This window comes from Euprymna scolopes, chromosome 15, assembly GCF_053919585.1.
Source record: "Euprymna scolopes isolate OS-2025 chromosome 15, ASM5391958v1, whole genome shotgun sequence".
Taxonomy (NCBI): domain Eukaryota; kingdom Metazoa; phylum Mollusca; class Cephalopoda; order Sepiida; family Sepiolidae; genus Euprymna; species Euprymna scolopes.
In genome coordinates this window covers 30084767-30102353 of record NC_136496.1, presented here as the reverse complement: position 1 = coordinate 30102353, position 17587 = coordinate 30084767, and the positions used below count along the sequence as shown (strand labels likewise).

Genomic DNA, 17587 nt, shown 5'->3' with positions numbered 1-17587 from the left:
TTTGCTCGGTGGGGGAGCAAATAAATACCATCTGTTCTTCAGATGCTGCATTTCAATTTCTTGTTTTCTGTCAGTGGAGGAGAAATCCTTCACGACTGAGACAATTTTTATTTTTGTTCCTTTTCTCCACGTTAAAAAACGACCCTGGTGTCTAACCCTGCCCCATGGGGAGGCATTGTAAACAGGGACAACAAGTCTCCCCAAATTTCCAGTACTCTCTACCTTAGTCGATAACCATTGCAGATGTATTTGCGTTATCGTAATAGCCGCTTATTGATTTTCATTGATGGTCTTCATTGGAATTTGGATGACAACAAGCCTCCAAGGTTACATACCTCTTTGCACTCGTCCAGCGGAGGTCTGGCTAGTGCTTTCTCTCCTTGGTCTTTCCATCCTCCTTGACCCTCCTCGCTTTGGTGTGGTGGCAGTTTTTGGTGACACATCACACATAAAATTTTTTTATTGTTATTATTACCTTTCCCAATACTACAGCTGATAAACACTTTAACTGCCACTGTTTACCAAGTCATTTGATGGCGATGGCTGGTTAGTGCGTGAGGAGAGTGAGAAAGGGGGCGGCCAAGAAGGGTGTGTGGAGGGAAGGTTGCTGCTGCTGTTGTTGTTGTTGTTTACGAAGGAAATGGTTGCTATAGATTACAATTGTACTTGTTGCTTTTATTTTGCTGTTGTTGCAGACATCATCTCACCACCACCCACACGCTCATGCAACTGATGATGATGATCATCATCATCATGATGATTTCTTGGTGATAGTAAATTGTTTTGATGTTGATTAATGCTGCCGCTGTTGTTATTGTTTTGTTGTTGATATTGTTGTTGTTGCAAGAATGTTGTTGTTTTGTCTGGCTGACCTGGTTATGACGTTGTTGACAGCGGCAACCGAGTGAAGAAGAAGAAGAAGAAGAAGAAGAAGAAAGGCGTGCAGGTCCGTTCATAAGAGTTTTGGGAGGGGGGGTCGGAATAAGAGCGGCTAGTGCTGGACTATTAAACTTGTTTTCTGGTTGACTGACCTGAATATTGTTGTTGTTATTGTTGATTATGGTGCGAAGGTACAGAATTATGGTTAGAAGAAGAAGGTTATTACAAGACAAGGGGGAAAGGTAAAAACCGATAAAGAGGGAATAATAAAAAAATTTAAAAAATGGAAAAAAGAAGAGGAGAAAGAAAGAACGGGACATAAGACGAGGGACGACGAAGGCTAACAAAAGAAAAAAAAGAAGAAAAGATAAAAAGGCCAGCAAGCAGAAAAAAAGAATGAGGAGGACGAGTGGGGGATTAAAAGCAAAGAGAAAAGGAAATGGGGAACAGGATGAGGTAGAAAGAGGAGAAAAAGCAAGGGAAAGGGAAATGCGAAGCAAAGGCATGGAGAGGAGGGAGAAGGAGGAAAATAAAAAGCCTAAAATCTTGAAAGGCAAAAAAAAAAAAAAAAAAAAGAAATGTGGACGACCAGGAAAATAATTTAGAAAAAGAAAAGAAAAAAGAAATATGAGAGAAGATGATAAAGTTGTTATTGCTTTTGTAATTGGCTTAGATGAAGAAAAGAGCTTATAAAAGATTGAGATGTTGGCGGATGAGGGTGGAAGGATTGTTGGCTGTTGTTATTGACGACGATGCTTGCTTTTGTTGTTATTGGTACTTGGCCAATCAACATCTTATTGTATCAGAGAGGAGAACGTGTGTGCGTGTGTGTGTGTGTGTGTGAGTTGATGACTTTTCAGCAATTAGACCAATGAACGTGAAATTTAGTAAGAATGGTGCCAATTGTCTTAAGGGATCACAAACCAACGTTGTCTCTAAGAACAAACATTACGTGACCTCCACCTCCACCTGCCAAAAGAGGAAGAAGATGAAGAAAAAAAAAAGGAAGAATCAACCACAATTAATTGTGCCAGTCTTGAAAAGTGTCTTAAAAAAAAAATTAAAGAATAAAAAAAACCGGGCACCTGTTATTTATTCCCCCTTCCCCAACGAGATGATGTGACACAAGGATCGGAAAGTGAGATTTGACAAACCAGCGCCCTAGAGGAAGAACATTTTGATATGCAACAAACAAAAAGTGTCTGGGTAGCTCCGCGCGTATTCTAAAATGGAGAAGGAAAAAAAAAACTTATTTATTTAACTACCTACAAGGGCAAAAGAAAACACAAAGTTGGTTATTTTTTACTTGAGAGTCACCACTTACCAAGGCCCGAAGGCCACTCGAGGATAATAAATGTAAAGTAAGTTTATGCATGTACCATGTAAATCTACATCAATGATCTCCCAAAACACATACTGAAATCATTCGTTGACATCTATGCTGATGGCACAGCCATCTATGGCAACACACCAAAGGCCGTAAATAATAAAGTTCTCTCTGATTCTCTCTCCTCTGATCTAGCGCGCGTGGTACAGTGGGGGAAGATGTGGCTGGTTACTTTTAATGCATCTAAAACCAAGCTCCTATCTATCTTTACATCATCAACGCTCTGATCCCCATCTACCATCAATTAAAATGGATGACTCTCGTCTAGGGGAAGCTCCATGTTTTGATAAGCTTCTGGGCTTGACCTTTACTCCTAACCCGAAATGGAACACGTACATCAAGTCTGTTGCCAAGGTCGCTGGAAAAATGGTAGGATCCTTCTACCGTTCCAGAAGATATCTCACTGCTGATGCAATTCTCTATCTAAATAAAAGCCAAGTACGTCCAAGGATGGAGTACTGCTGCCATATCTGGGCAGGAGCTGCTAAAAACAGCGTATCCTGCCTTGACAGAGTACAAAATAGACTTCGTAGCTTAGTGGGGGATTCCCTTTTCTCTTCCCTGCAACCTCTCTCACACAGGAGAGACGTTGCAAGCCTGTCTTTGTTTTATCCTTACTTCCATGGCAAGTGCTCATATGAGCTCCAATCTCTGGTCCCCCCTCGCCAATCTTTCACGATAAACACCCGTCTAGCTGAAACCACTGTCAAAATTTTCCCTACTCTTTATCTGTGCCTAAACCAAAACGTAGATTCCATGAACAAAGCTTGTTTCTTAGAAGTGCATGCCTGTAGAACTCTGTTCCGTTTACCTGTTTCCCACCTGACTACAACCTGGATGTCTTCAAGTCCAACATAAACAAATTTCTGATGACCCGCCCCCTTAAGTAGACATTTTATCAAATCCCCTATACTAACATACTGTACACGCAATAACCTTCATCCCCGAGTTGCTTCCGGGCCTTGATAAATGGTGATTACCTTGTAAAAAAAAAAATGGTGTAAATTGGGTTGAATTTGATTATTTATGGGGGCAGCTCAACAAGAACTTGTTTACATTCGATTTGAAGGCTATTATGTTGCATTCAACAGGGAAGCAGTCCAGCAGGACAGTGTTCCACAGACGGGCAATTCTAGGAAAGAAGCTTTGTTCATGGAATCTACATTTAGATTCAGACACAGATAGAGAGTGGGGAAAATCGTATATATTGATTGTAGTCGGTCGAGTGTTTTTTTTTTGTGAAAGTTTGGCAAGGAGGAACCATAGTTTGGAGTTCAGTCGAGCACTTGCCATGAAAATAACGATAGAGAAGAGATAGGCTCGCAACGTCTCTTCTGTGAGAAAGAGGTTGCAGGGAAGAGAAAAGGGCATTACTTACTAGATTTCGAAACCAATTTTGAAATTTATTAAGGCAGGATGCGGCGGTTTTTTGGTTTTTCATATAGGTGAAAATCCAGTTAGCTACCCAGTTCCTTAAAAAAAAAAAAAAAAAAGAGAAAAAGTTGAAGATTTTATTGTTTTATGAAATATCAACCATTTTAAATATATTTAATGGTGAATCCGATCATTTGGAGAAAAGTTTTTTTTTTATGCTTCAAGTAATAAATAATTATAAATAATCAAATTATACAAAATTTCCATAACTAACGATTACTGCACTGTTGTCCTGATGACTAACGTGCACACATTAAACCTTATCCTCGAGTGGCCTTTGGGCCTTGACAAGTTGTGACACCCTTGTGAAAAAAAAAATATTTATATCTTTATTCATGGTGTTTGGTAGTTTTGTAGAGGAAAATTTCTGTTTTTATTTTTTTTGTTTTGCAGAACATGATTGAGTTTTGCAAAAGGCAAAAAAGAATAACAGCGTTTGGTGCATTTTAGATCAGACCAGCTGATCACGTTAAAAGAAATAAAGATGAAGACGAAAAAAAAAATGTGCTCGTTTTCCAGAGTTTCTTCTTCTCTGAATGAACGTAAGCAGGTATCATACATCAATCGAAACCGGAAAAGGTCCGGTACTTGTGGATCATTCTTTTGTTAGAACCTTGGAAATGACGATTAATAGATCTAAGAGACAAAGACTGTCATACTCAGTGAAAAAAATTATTAAACTAGCAGGTCGGCCAGCATTGTCCGGTCGTAGAATACGCTTAAATATACTATTTTAATTAATGCAGATTCCGTATTTATGATTATACTAGCCTGGGTGCCCGGCGTTTCCCGGGCATTTGGAAGTGTATGTCGAGCAAAAAAAAAAAAAAAAAAAAAAAAGTGGTAGTATGCGTGCAGATACGAATCCATACAGCGATGGAGGAAAAGAACGTGAAAAAAAAAAATAAAACGTGACGTATTTGTCATTGTGTTCATCGCCAAACCGGAAGTGACGAAGGTTTAAATTAAGGCTAGTCAATCGACAAGAAGAAATGACTTTCGAAAATATTGGTGAAAAAAGCGACCCCTCCTTGTAGAAAAGTACCCAGTTGAGGGTGAAGGAATTAATGTTTTTATCCAATTTTTGGATATTTGGTGTCCGAAGGGTCGAGCTTCAAAATGATACTGATCTCGTGAAAATCTGTCGCTTCTGCCGAAAGTTTTAGGCATAAGTACATACATACATTTAACAGACAGGTGAGATTTCTATTATAGATTATATTGGACCCAATATATAGTAATTATATAAAAAGTTTTTTTAAAAATTACCCGAGAATCACAACCAAAACGTTTAACTTACGATTCACTTTTTCCTTTAGCGTTAATGTCTGAGCTATGAAGACATGTTTGTTGCAAGGCTAAAGCTTAAAACATGAACCAATAGCTATTACGTTACGCATGCATATTCGTAATGCCGTTGTTCGACCTTCACCTGGCAAATTCCATTTTCTTTTTAAATTTTCACCTTTGCACCGATTTACCCCAGCTCAAACCCAAATATAAAGTTTCGCATCAGTTCGAATACCTTATATATTAAGTTTCATGTCTGTAAACCCAAACCTGACGGAGGAGTTTGATAAGCAAATTTTTTTAAACAAAAATATATTCGCATACATAAACATATATAGAAAGAGGTTGACGTTTACTCTGAACTTTTACGTAAATATTACGCAAGTATAAATCATGTAGAATATCTGCATGAATATAATTACACGTAATAGTTAACAAAAGATGATCATTCCATAAGAAACCGAAAAAAAAAAAACACTAATAGGGAATTAATTAAAATGAATGTTTAAAAGAATATGCAAATTAGCTAGATCTTTTTTGTAGATGAATGCAATTTCACGACCCATATATAACAAAGTTGTATTTTCTTTTAAATTATTGAAAAAAATTTTTATATATACGAATATCAATACAAAAAATATTATAGAAGTATAGATTGTGCGTTAAAAAACATAAATATACGTTGTCTTCAGTTACTCCCTTTGTTATTATGTCACGTGTTCTCAAAACAATATAGTGAGAGTTTTGTTTTTTGTTTTTATATAATAAAGATGGAAAACTGGTGTTTTTTTTTTTTTGCTTTTTTTGTTAATGATGCGGTAATATTTACGTATTTCTGACATGCGAATTAAGTAGGAATTTAGGAAAACTCGTCCCCGGAAAGCTCATCCTTTTTTATTAGGTAGGAAAACTGGTCCATTATTGAATAAATATCGATTGAAAACACATTTTATTACCGCTCTTGAAGGAGATATTGTTTTTAAAAGAGACTATGCACCCCATAATATTCTTTTTTTTTTTATTATTTCTACTTGTTTACTCTTGTTTAAAAAAAAAACAACAACAATAAACTTGATCACGGAGTCAAGACACGAAAAACGAAACCTTATATGTATTTGCTGCGCTACGTAAAACTTGATGAAAATAAAATGACAATGGAGGAGTCGTTTCTCCGCTTCATCGAGACAAAAGGTAAAAGCGCGGAGGAAAATTCTGAACTGATTTTGAGAACGATGGGATTCAGATTGGTGACTGTATTCGCCAGGCATTTGATAATGCCGCTGTTCTGGCAGGTCACCGATTGGGTGTACAGAAATGTATCTCCAAAATCAACCGAAAAGCTCTATTTGTGCCATACACAAACCATTCACTAAATCTGGCTTGTGTATATGCAGCTTCTTTAGCGGTTCATTCTGTTACATATTTTGGCACACTGGACTGGTTATTCTCGTTCTTTTCTGCAGTTGAACATCGCTGGGATCTCTTGATACAGTGAAAACTAGATGGAGTAGTCGAGTAGATGCTATAAATGTTGTGATAAAAAAAATTATTGGAAGTCGTCATTGCCCGGGAACAGCTCGCGAAAGAAGGAGAAAATGCAACCACAAGATCAGATGCATCTTTAATTCTTAACTCAGTATTGTCATTTCCATTTATTCAATTTCTGAGCTCTTGGAAAACTATTCTCCCAGAAATAAATAAATGATGCCCAGAAATATATTCAAACAGAAGGACTGGATTTGCAACAAAGTTCTGTCAGGCTAACGGCGTTGAAAGATTGCCTTCTTCATTATAGAGAAAAGACGGTGAGCACTACAATAGACGAGTCAAAAAAAAAACTGCTCTGAAATGGGAATAAGCATGGAGCGTCGTGTCCGCAAAAAAAAGAAACAAATAGATGATGAAGGATTGACTGATGCAGCACTGGGGTTTGATACTAAGTTGAGACGTGAAATGCTATTAGTCATAGGTAGGTTGACTGAAAACATGTCTTGCAGATTTCAATAAGTGCACGATGTTGCAATCAAGTAAATACGCTTTTCTTACACCGTCAAATTTGCTTGATGATAATTATCATTGTTAGCTTGGCGACGCTGACGAATATATAGAAAACAGGAATTCTTTGCCAAAAGGAAAAGATTACAGTATTTTGTGAAAGCTTCAGGAAAAGACAAAATCAATGGACCTCTTGAAATTTTGAGATACAACCGTGGGGATTCCGTCTACCAACATATTTCGAAGCCTAATGCTTCTCATCAGAAGAGTAGAGAAGATGCTAGGTAACATAGTGGGGATGCAATGTTTAGCGTGGGGTTCATCAGGAATGAAATAAATCCATAAAATTATAGATGTTACGGGGGAATTATATCGAATTCTAAGATAAAGGAGCGTATTATATAAAGTGTATCTTAGAATTCGATACAACTCCCCCACTCTTCTGATGAGAAGCATTAGGATTCGAAATGCCTTGGTATTAAGAGCCCCCTCTATCCCCCAACTAAATGTTTGTACACCCTTATTAACCGAACTATTAGTGTTGCTAGTTGTGAGCGCTCTTTCTCGAAGCTGAACCTCATAAAGAACTACCTTCGATCAACAATGTGCCAGACAAGGCTTACAGACTTGGCAATCCTCTCCATAGAGAGGGAACTTGTTGATGGAGTGTATTTTTATAGAGTTAGTGATAACTTTGCCGAAAAAAAAAAAAAAACGTTAAAAGTCTGTAAATTTTCAACCGACTTGATGCCTTGCGACGGTTCTCCCACAAAAATTAAATTTGTAGCATTATTTGCAATTTATAAATAAACTTAATTAAAAGCTATTTTTAAAGGGTTGAAACATTAATAACAACAACAATAAAAAGTAAATAAAAATGGTTTTATCATTTCATAACATTTTCAGGTTTTTAAATGTTCTCATTTAAATTTACATGAAAAAAAAATGTTTTCTAAAATGTCTGACTCTCCATTTCTTAAATTTCGCGCTTAAACCGTATAATTTCACACACGGATTTGAAACAGCACCGATACAAGGCGTTTTTTTTCTCTTCGGGAGGCTCGACCTCTTAATAACAACATAAGGAAGACGTAGAAAAGAAAAAACTACATCGGTCTATCATTTTTTTTAATATAGATATGTTTTTGCCGAAAATTTGGACTTTAATAACAATAAAAAAGCAAATAAAAATGATTTTATCATTTCATAACATTTTCAGATGGTTTTAAAGTTCAGGTTTTCAAATGTTCTCATAATTTATTATTATATTTGTTTGCGTAGCCAATTAATTAATTTAATTTTTTTATAATTTTAATTATAAGTTTTTGTTCTGGAAAAAAATATTTGGTTTCCTTTCGCCATAAATGATCAACTTCTACCCAATTTAAACCATTAGTGATTACTTCAACACCACCTTACATTCATTAACCCTGATCCTTGAGTAGCTTTTGGGCCTTGATAAGTGGTGACTTCTAAGTAAAAAAAATGTTCATGGCAGGGACCTTTATGTCACGTGCAGACCTCTGATAAGACGAGGGGTAATAGATATTTTAGCATTGAAGAGTATACAAGTTTATGGTAATGATGAATGGGATGGACAAGTTTAACTGAAATGATATATTGTGTTTATTCAATAAATTATGCAAACCAATATCAGCGTCTTTGTGATTTGAAAACCACAATTTGCTAAAAATATTCCCGTCAGATTTCGGTTATATTTAGACGACTTTAATAATGGCTTTTATCTCGCTCTCGCTCTCTCTCTCTCTCTCTCTCTCTCTCTCTCTCTCTCTCTCTATTACTTCAGCGAGGAAAAAGATACAATGTGTGAATAAAATCTCAGAGTGCTGTCCAAGCAGTCAGGTTTCAAATCTCAGCTTGAAACATAGCCACATGAAAGTGCCGTGACCCAGCAACACAGCTGTCACAAGCTGATCAAATTTGCTCCTCACTCATGGGTTCAGTTTTTAGTAAGAAAGCTAATAGTTGCTATTACATAGCATAAAACATTGTTGTTTGTATCAAAATAGAATTGAGCTCGCTTGGTAGTGCTCAATGTAAACAAACAGAAAACATAAAAATATTCCTTACTTTTGTGGCGAGGAAGATAGCATATGGGGAAGCAATCATGTTTGGAATCTCAGTTTGAAACATTTGCCATGCTCGGCCACACTGAAGATCCGTGATATGACGGAACAGCTCTCTGTTTATATATATATATATATATATATATATATATATATATATATATATATAAACATACTAAAAAATGTACCGATCCATGGTCAGAAAAAACACAGGTACACAGAGACACAGCAGGATCGCAGTAAGACTAAATATAGATATATAAAAGGAAACCTGTGTTTTTTTCCGCTGTTTTGAAAATCACTTTTCATTTTCTTTTTGATAAAGGGAGGAATTTTCCCGAAATTGATAAAAGACCTTTAGCATCCAAGGACTTTACACTATCCCGGACATATCAGTAACTTAACTTGAACTGCTGAAGTTTGTAAAATATTTTTTATTTAAAAAAAATATAAGTAAAATAAATAAATAAATACTTGTTTACGGTCGTGTCAACCTCATCTGTTTGTTTTTGCTTTCCTTTCATGTTCCGGTTTTCTGCATTGCTCTCAGCTTTTGAAATCTCTCTCTCTCATATATATATATATATATATATATATACACACACACTTGTGAGCAAAAAAAATGGGCCAAACAAATTTTATGCATTTTATTGCACTAAAAGCTATATTGAACAAAGAACAATTGAACAAGGAAACTTAAACGAGACTAATAACACAGAACAAGACATTTACTTTAATAAATGCTTAGGATGGAAACGCATTCCCTTTTAATTCCTTAAAAAGATCAATCCTTTTAGACATGCTCTCAACCAAAGTGGAACACTGAAGAGGAGATGCTATTCTATTCACTTTGCACAGCTTCCCACAGTTTGTCATTGTTCGAAAAGGTTCTTCCATCCAATGCACGAGGTATTATGGACCAAATATTCTCGATTGAGTTTAAATTGGGGCTTTGACCTGGCCCAAATATGACATCAATTGAATTATCAGAAAAACATTTTTGTGACTTTAACAGTGTGTGTAGGGGGCATTATCGTGTTGAAAAATAATGTTCTGAGATATTCCTAGCTGCTGGATATTTTGTAACAGTCCTGTTTCTAATATTCGAATGTATTCCTTCGCATTGATTGACTTTTAACATCTAATAAGTTCCCTAACTCCTGCTGCAGTAACAGTTACCCATACTATTATCTCTCCATTCCCGTGTTTAACTGTCGTTTTTATGCAACTTGGTGAAAATCTTTCCAGTTCTTCGATTGCACCATTCGGGAGTATCAGGAGTATCAATAACAAGACAAAATCTTGATTCATCTGACCAGAAAACATTCCTGAACCAGTCTGTACCTTTCTTGCCATAACATGAGAAAAATTTCTTTCTATCATTGATGTTATTTTTAGATAAAAATGGTTTGTTTGCACACCTTTTAGAAGAAAATCCCATTTCTTTCATTCGTCTAAATATTGTATATCTAGAACGAGAATTCCCAGCCTCTGTTTTGAATTCTTCTTCTCAACATAAGCTTTCTTTCGATCCTTCAAAACAGTTAATTTAAGCCTGTGGTCGTCCTTCAAAGTGGATGCTCTAGGACGACCAGGACCCGATTTCCCCTTTACCAAGCTTTTGACTTCAAACCTTTGACCAATTCGCTTCACAACAGAAAGAGATGCTTTTCACTTTTTCTTTTCTTAAAATATAAAAAACCTGCTTGTAAGTCATTTTGGACTGCCTTAATCCTGTAATTCGGTTTTTTATATCCTCGCCAAGATGCGGTCTTACCATTTTTAGGATTAATTTTTCCATTTATTATTATGTGCTATAATAATAATGATATGCAAAATAGAAATTTTCAGTTAAAATTAACAAAAATTAATGGGAAAATATTGAAAAATCGTTTTTTCTTTTTTCACTCCTGGCTCATTTTTTTTTTTTTTTTTTTTTTTTTTCATGAGTTTATATATTTGTCAGTTGATACCAAAATAATTGTCACATCGAGAAGATGATCAGAAACGTTAAACAAAAATGGAAACCTCATTGTATTAAATACATACACACACACACATTATATATATATATATATATATATATATATATATATATATTGTGTACAGAAAGTTGTTAGTTGAGACAGGTCATTGGTACCGTCGGTTTCAAGCCCGATAATAAGGCCCGTTTAAGGTATCCTTATCAAGCTCACTTCAGCCAATATTCGTCTATCTTATAACCGGAAGTATGAAGTATATATACCTCGCGAATCCACATTCAAATCTCGTTTTGTTTAATCCCCCCCTTTTTTTTTTTTTTTTAGCTATCTATATCTATATATATATATATCGGGTAATGTAATACCTAATTTTCAACTTTGAATTATTTAAATTTAAGATCTAATTTCGATACCAAAATAATTGTTTGTCACATCGAGAAGATGATCAGAAACGTTAAACAAAAATGGAAACCTCATTGTATTAAATACATACACATATATATATATATATATATATATATATATATATATATATATATATATTTGTTTGTGAGAGTTGATGAGGTGTGGAAGGAGTAGGGAAGTCAAAACACCAGAGTTGATTGGCCAAATAAAGAATTTCATGGATAAGAACCGCCCTGTGTCTATAGAGACAATAAGTGTACAGTTTGATGTCAGTGTGGGAACTGTATACAACATTATTTGCAAAGAACTGAAGATGTGGAGGATTTGCACAAAGTTTGTCCCAAGATAAGAAAGAAAGATGTTGTCATGGGCATCAAGACAGTTCTTCACCCTCTCTATAGTCTAGGCCTTGCTCCTTGTGACTTTCAGTTATTCCCTTAGCTCAAGGAAAACCTTAGAGGGTTTTTTTGTTAAATTTCCTCTTGACTCTTCCTTATTATTATTATGATATAAAAAGGTCATAACTTTTTTCCTCATCTTTCATTTAATAAATGTTTAAATTTCAACTGTATTTCTCGTGGTTAACGGTAGTCGTGTGGGTGTGTTCCTTGCTAATGGAGTCAGAGATGGTTTCGTTGCCGGATTCGAATCTCCCGACCGGCGGTAACCGTAATACCCTGCACTGATCTTTCCCGAAAGGATGAAACACTAGTGTCGATAGGTATTAAAAAATAATTATAATAATAATTATAATTAAGAACTTAGTTCGGTTGAGCACTTTAAGTTGGAGTGAAAAGTCAATCCCATAAGCTTACACACGCAGATCATGTCATAATCATTAGATCTCTATCACCGTCTTGACATTTGAAAATAAATGTTTAAATTTAAACTGTATTTCTCGTGATTACCGCTGGTCGTGTAGGTTTGATCCTAATGGAGTCAGAGATGGCTTCATTGCCGGATTCGACTGGCGGTAATCGTGACACCCTGCACTGATGATTCCTTGAAAGTATGAAACACTAGAGTCTGTAAATATTAAAAAATAATTTTATATATGTATATATATATATATATATATATATATATATATATATATATATATATATACACACACACATTTTTAACAATAACAAGAATCCAAAAACATTGTTATTTAACATTTGCATCAATTTTGATTGAAATTATCAATCCACAAAAATCCATTTTTTGAAAATCATGATATTATATCTAAAAACTTATACTTTTTATGGTCGTTGATATGACCTTAAACTATATCCGATAGTGAGGCCCCAGCTTGCGGGCTTTGGGGAGTGTGGGGCCACCCTTTAATTGCCATTGCTCCCAGGTTCACTCTGATCTGGAGTGGTAGTACCTGTTAGGGTCCCAGCTATGGGTTGAATAGAAACTGACTTAAAAAAAAAAAAAAACAAATATACTCTATTAAAAAATTGTTCTTCAAAATCACTTGATTCGGCATTAAATAAGCTGAAAAGGGTAGATATGCCGTAAAACAAAAACAAACAAACAAAAATTATACGTTTTATAAAATGTATACTTTCTTGATTGGATGCTGTGAATTTGATTAAAATTTGATAAAACCTGAATTATTGGTGACTAAAAACAATTACTCTCTTAGCATCATATAATTTATAAAACTCATTATGCCTGTATGTCTGTCTCCATTTTTTTTCAAAGTGCATCTCCTCTAAGACGCAAAGTCGAAGACCGGGTCGGGTCGGGTCAAATGACTGCATTTTTGTAGACTGTTCTTTTCTGGGTTTTTACATAGTAAGAGGTCAAATTTATGAGAAAATTGGAACATGGCAGACGTAAGTCGACTTAAAGTGCTCTTGTATTTATACGTTATAGTCAGTTTATTTTTAACTATTTCATATCCATTTGACAAAATCTCAAATAGTAATGACTAAGGCTGGAACGCAGTATTCTTTGGTTTTGATTCTAGCTGATGGCATCCAAATCAGATATATTTTTTGTTTGATTTTTACTTTTTGAATCATTACTATATATTGGGTACACAATAATAATCGATGGAGAATAGTTTCTAAAATAATAGATACGAAAACTGCATAAATCAAAATATCATATTTAAGCGAATTTTACGACCGGACAACGTCGAGCCCCCAGTTAGTAAATAAATAAAGATAGAAGAATCATATTCGTTTTATTTATTTAAAAAAATATATATTTTATGGAAAGGAAAAAAGACCATTTCATTATTCTATTGATTCTGACACAAAGTGTACGGTTTGAAAAGGGGAGTTAATTTAAACAGTCAACAAGCGGGACTTATCAAAATCCCACAGGGAGACTCATCCATACGTAATATATTGATGTTGGCATTTTGTAGATGTTCAGCGCAAATGGAGACGCTCTGATATTATTGTAGCTCTTTTGTTAAAACTGCAAATGTATTTATCTAAGCTAACAGGGACTCCCAGCGTAGCCTGGTCGTAAAGTACGCTTAAATATGATATTTTAATTCTTGCAGATTTCGTATATATTATTATAGAGTTAATGTTCTATCGATTTTTACATATTATAAAATTGCGATTTCAAAAAATAAAAAAATATATCCATATGACTTGGGCACATCAGTTTGAATCAAAACCAAAACTTATGAAAGAAATATATGTATATATACATAACTGGAGTTCCTTCAGCTGTAATCGAAACTGAAACCAAAACTTATGAAGGATTCTTGATAAAATTATTTATAAAAAATAGATAACTTAAGTAGCATCAGCTATATTCAAAACCGAAACCAAAACTTATGAAGAATTCTTGGTAAAATTATTTATTACGAAAAATGGAAATCTATATCAATTAAACGACAGTCACTCGGATGTAAGCGTGACGCACAAAATAAATAACACACACACTATCCTATTAATATTTAGATGATATAGATCGATGTAGAAAACACTGGAATTTATTCATGGAATAATTTATAATATAGCTAGTACGATATAGATGGATTGTATTGAGAATATTCCAATAATTATGACTTAACATTTTATATAAATTTGAAATATGTTGGATTTAGTTGTCTTATTTTAAGGCATATAATACCTTTTGGGGTTATTTAACGCTTGGAGAGCTAGAATTTAAACATTTGGAAAGCTAGAATTTAAACATCCTGCTGATGACTGTTTTTGAAACTCATACTGTTATAAAACCTGTGGAGTAAGACGCTTACAAGCAGATTCCACTATGCGGGCAAAAAAAAAAGAGGGAAAAAAACTAACAGATTTTCATTGACAAGGATGTCTATCATCAAAATATCTTAATAAACAAATAAATTTGTCTATAAAAAAAATGCGTTGTTTTCTAGCATTCAAAACGTATTCATATACGTAATTCTTAATTTTATATATATAAGTGAAATTGTGTGTGTGTGTGTGTGTGTGTGTGTGTGTGTGTGTGTTCATTTCCCTACGAAACTCTGCCAATTTTCAGTCTACAGACTCGAGATTTGACATTAGGCGTATTGAGATTTGGGAAAATCTTTTTAATCGGTTTTCGACCAGAAATTTTACTGTCAAGAGGTCAAAGTTCAATGATTTGACCTTTGAAAACTCTACCAAACTCCTCTTTGGGGTCTAAACACTTGAAATTTTAGATGTAGGTTACTTGGACATGGATCAAACGTTTTAATTTGATTTGAGCCCAAAACAATAAATGTTAAGGGGCAAGAATTGGAGCCAAAGTTTTTTTTAGAAATTCACCTCTGCGGTCGCTAATAATTTTTTGCTCTAAACATTTGAAATTTTACATAAAATGTATTCTGACATAGGGCAAGCTTTTTAATCGATTTTGGCCGAAAATTTGGCTGCTAGGAGGCAAAAGTTTAAAGAATTTACCTTTGCAGACTCTAAACTCCCCCACCAATTTGAGGTCTAAACACTTGAAATTTTAAATGTAGGTTACCTGAACAGAAGTCAAACTTTTTAATATATATATATATATATATATATATATATATATATATATATATTATATATATATATGCACATAAAGTTATGAACAGCACATAGGGCCCGAGCAAAGCCGAGCTGAACTGCTAGTATACTAGATAAATTTATATATGTACAAGCATTTTTTTACTTTAAACCAATACAAAAAGTAAAAACAAAAACTTGGGATTTACAACTTATACAAAAGCTGCTTTCTAAAAATTTGTTAAAAAAATTAAATAACATGTTACTACCTTAGTTAGTCCGTACGTTACGTTTTGAAAAGACCCAAACACAGTTTTTTAAAGGCCAAACTGCTATATAAAAAAAGGCTAATCTGGCAACCCTGGGCAAGAATATGAGAATGACCTGCCTTTAATGTAACCCCGTTTTCGAATATCATTAAAATAATATCTGATCATTGTTGTAATGGTGTGAGAAAAGAACTCTCATCCATTTTGATGTACAGCAGTTTTTATGTGATATTATTATTTGTATTGAACTATGTAGCACAATATTACTTTCTGAGTATTTATTAGTATTTATCAATTTGTTTCATTTGGGTCAGTTCTATATTTAAAATACAATTGATACTTTTTTCATAGAAATGTTAATAAACTCATATTTGCTGCGTGTTATTGTTTTTTCTCTCTTGCGCTATCCAGAAAAAAATTCAGCTTTATCGAGACATATCTGTTGATTAAATATATTTCAGGGAATTTTCATTGGTCCCGCTAGTTATTATTATTATTATTTTATTAGTAGTTTTATCATGTAACGAATAATAGATTATTCAATTTGTATAGTTTTAAAAAATTATTTAGCAGACAATTAAAAAAAAAAAATCTAACCCAAAATAATCAGATAAGCAACATAATAATGAATAAACAAACAAATCAATAAAATAAAACATCAATTAATTTCATTTATTTATTTATTTTCGGACTATTATCTTCATCTTAATAGTTGTTGTTGTTTCACCACTTTCAGCCAACTCATCTTCTGGTCTTCCTCAGGTGACTAACCGCTACGGGATAGGAATGCTGAGTTGCCCATGGCGCAATGGATAGAGGTGTTGAATCTCTACGGTTCCAGAATTATAACTGTGTCCCCAGTAATTACTGCCTTCCATAGTTGTTGTTGTTGTCTCACCACGTTTTGGCCGACTAATCCTCTGGCCTGCTTAGGCAGGATTGAAACCACAATCTTCAGACAATGCTCACCTGGAACCGTAGAGACTCAATGCTTCTATCCACTGCACTACGGGCCATACAGTTACAAAACTCGGTATTTCTATTCCATCGCAGTTAATCACCTGCAGAAGGCCAGAGGATGAGTTGGCCGAAACAATGACTATGAAGATGAGGATAACAGTCCACAAATAAATAAATAAATACATCAGTTGATTTCCTCTGAATTCTGACCTAATACAGGGCTTAATAAGTTGCTGAAATTAATTAGAAAAGAGTATTGCAAGGAATAGACCTTTTGGAACATTGGTGCAAATAATAAAAACGTTTGGATTCCAGAAAATTAAGTGTCTAAAAAATAATAATTTGCAGACTGAACATAGATGGGTGGTGTCTGGCCATGTGACGTCCTCTGCTTGAGAATATTTTTTGGTGAGACTTAAGTAATCATGTTTAACTAGCGGGACCTGTGGAAATTCCACAGCGAACTAATTCATATGTAATATATTGATATTGGCATTTTGTGAATATTCAGCGTAAATAGAGACGCTCTGATATTATTGTACCTATTTACTATGCCTCCCCACGGGACAGAGTTAGACACCAGGGTCGTTTTTTAACGTGGAGAAAAGGTACAAAAATAAAAATTGTCTCAGTCGTGAAGGATTTCTCCTCCACCGAAAGAGAACAAGAAAATGAAGTGCAGCATCTGAAGAACAGATGGTATTTATTTGCTCCCCCACTGAGCAAATTAGGCACAAGGCCGTTTTTAATGTGAGGTAAAAACCAGCTCCCCTAAAAAGGGTCACTCTGGTTACCAAAAATAATAATTGTCCCAGTATAGAGGGTTTCCCCTCCATTGACTGGTACAAATTATCTTAAGTGCAGTATCTGTCGGAACAGATACTACACTTTGATCTTGACAAAAAAGGCCAAGAATTGTAGCTCAGTATTTATCTAAGCT

General features: G+C 34.5%; 1 protein-coding gene across 4 annotated transcripts in view; it reads right to left on the bottom strand.

Moving 5' to 3' along the window:
- The window catches only part of LOC145293760 (uncharacterized), a 631027-nt gene that overhangs the window by 71362 nt on the left and 542078 nt on the right, over positions 1 to 17587 (bottom strand). The window contains exon 1 of one of the 4 annotated variants that reach the window (XM_080140271.1): positions 3645 to 3678. The exons of the other annotated variants lie outside the window; for them this stretch is intronic. The gene's annotated coding sequence lies outside the window, so the exon portion shown is untranslated. Of the gene's footprint in view, positions 1 to 3644; positions 3679 to 17587 lie in introns of those variants that run through there. 4 annotated transcript variants of the gene reach the window in all.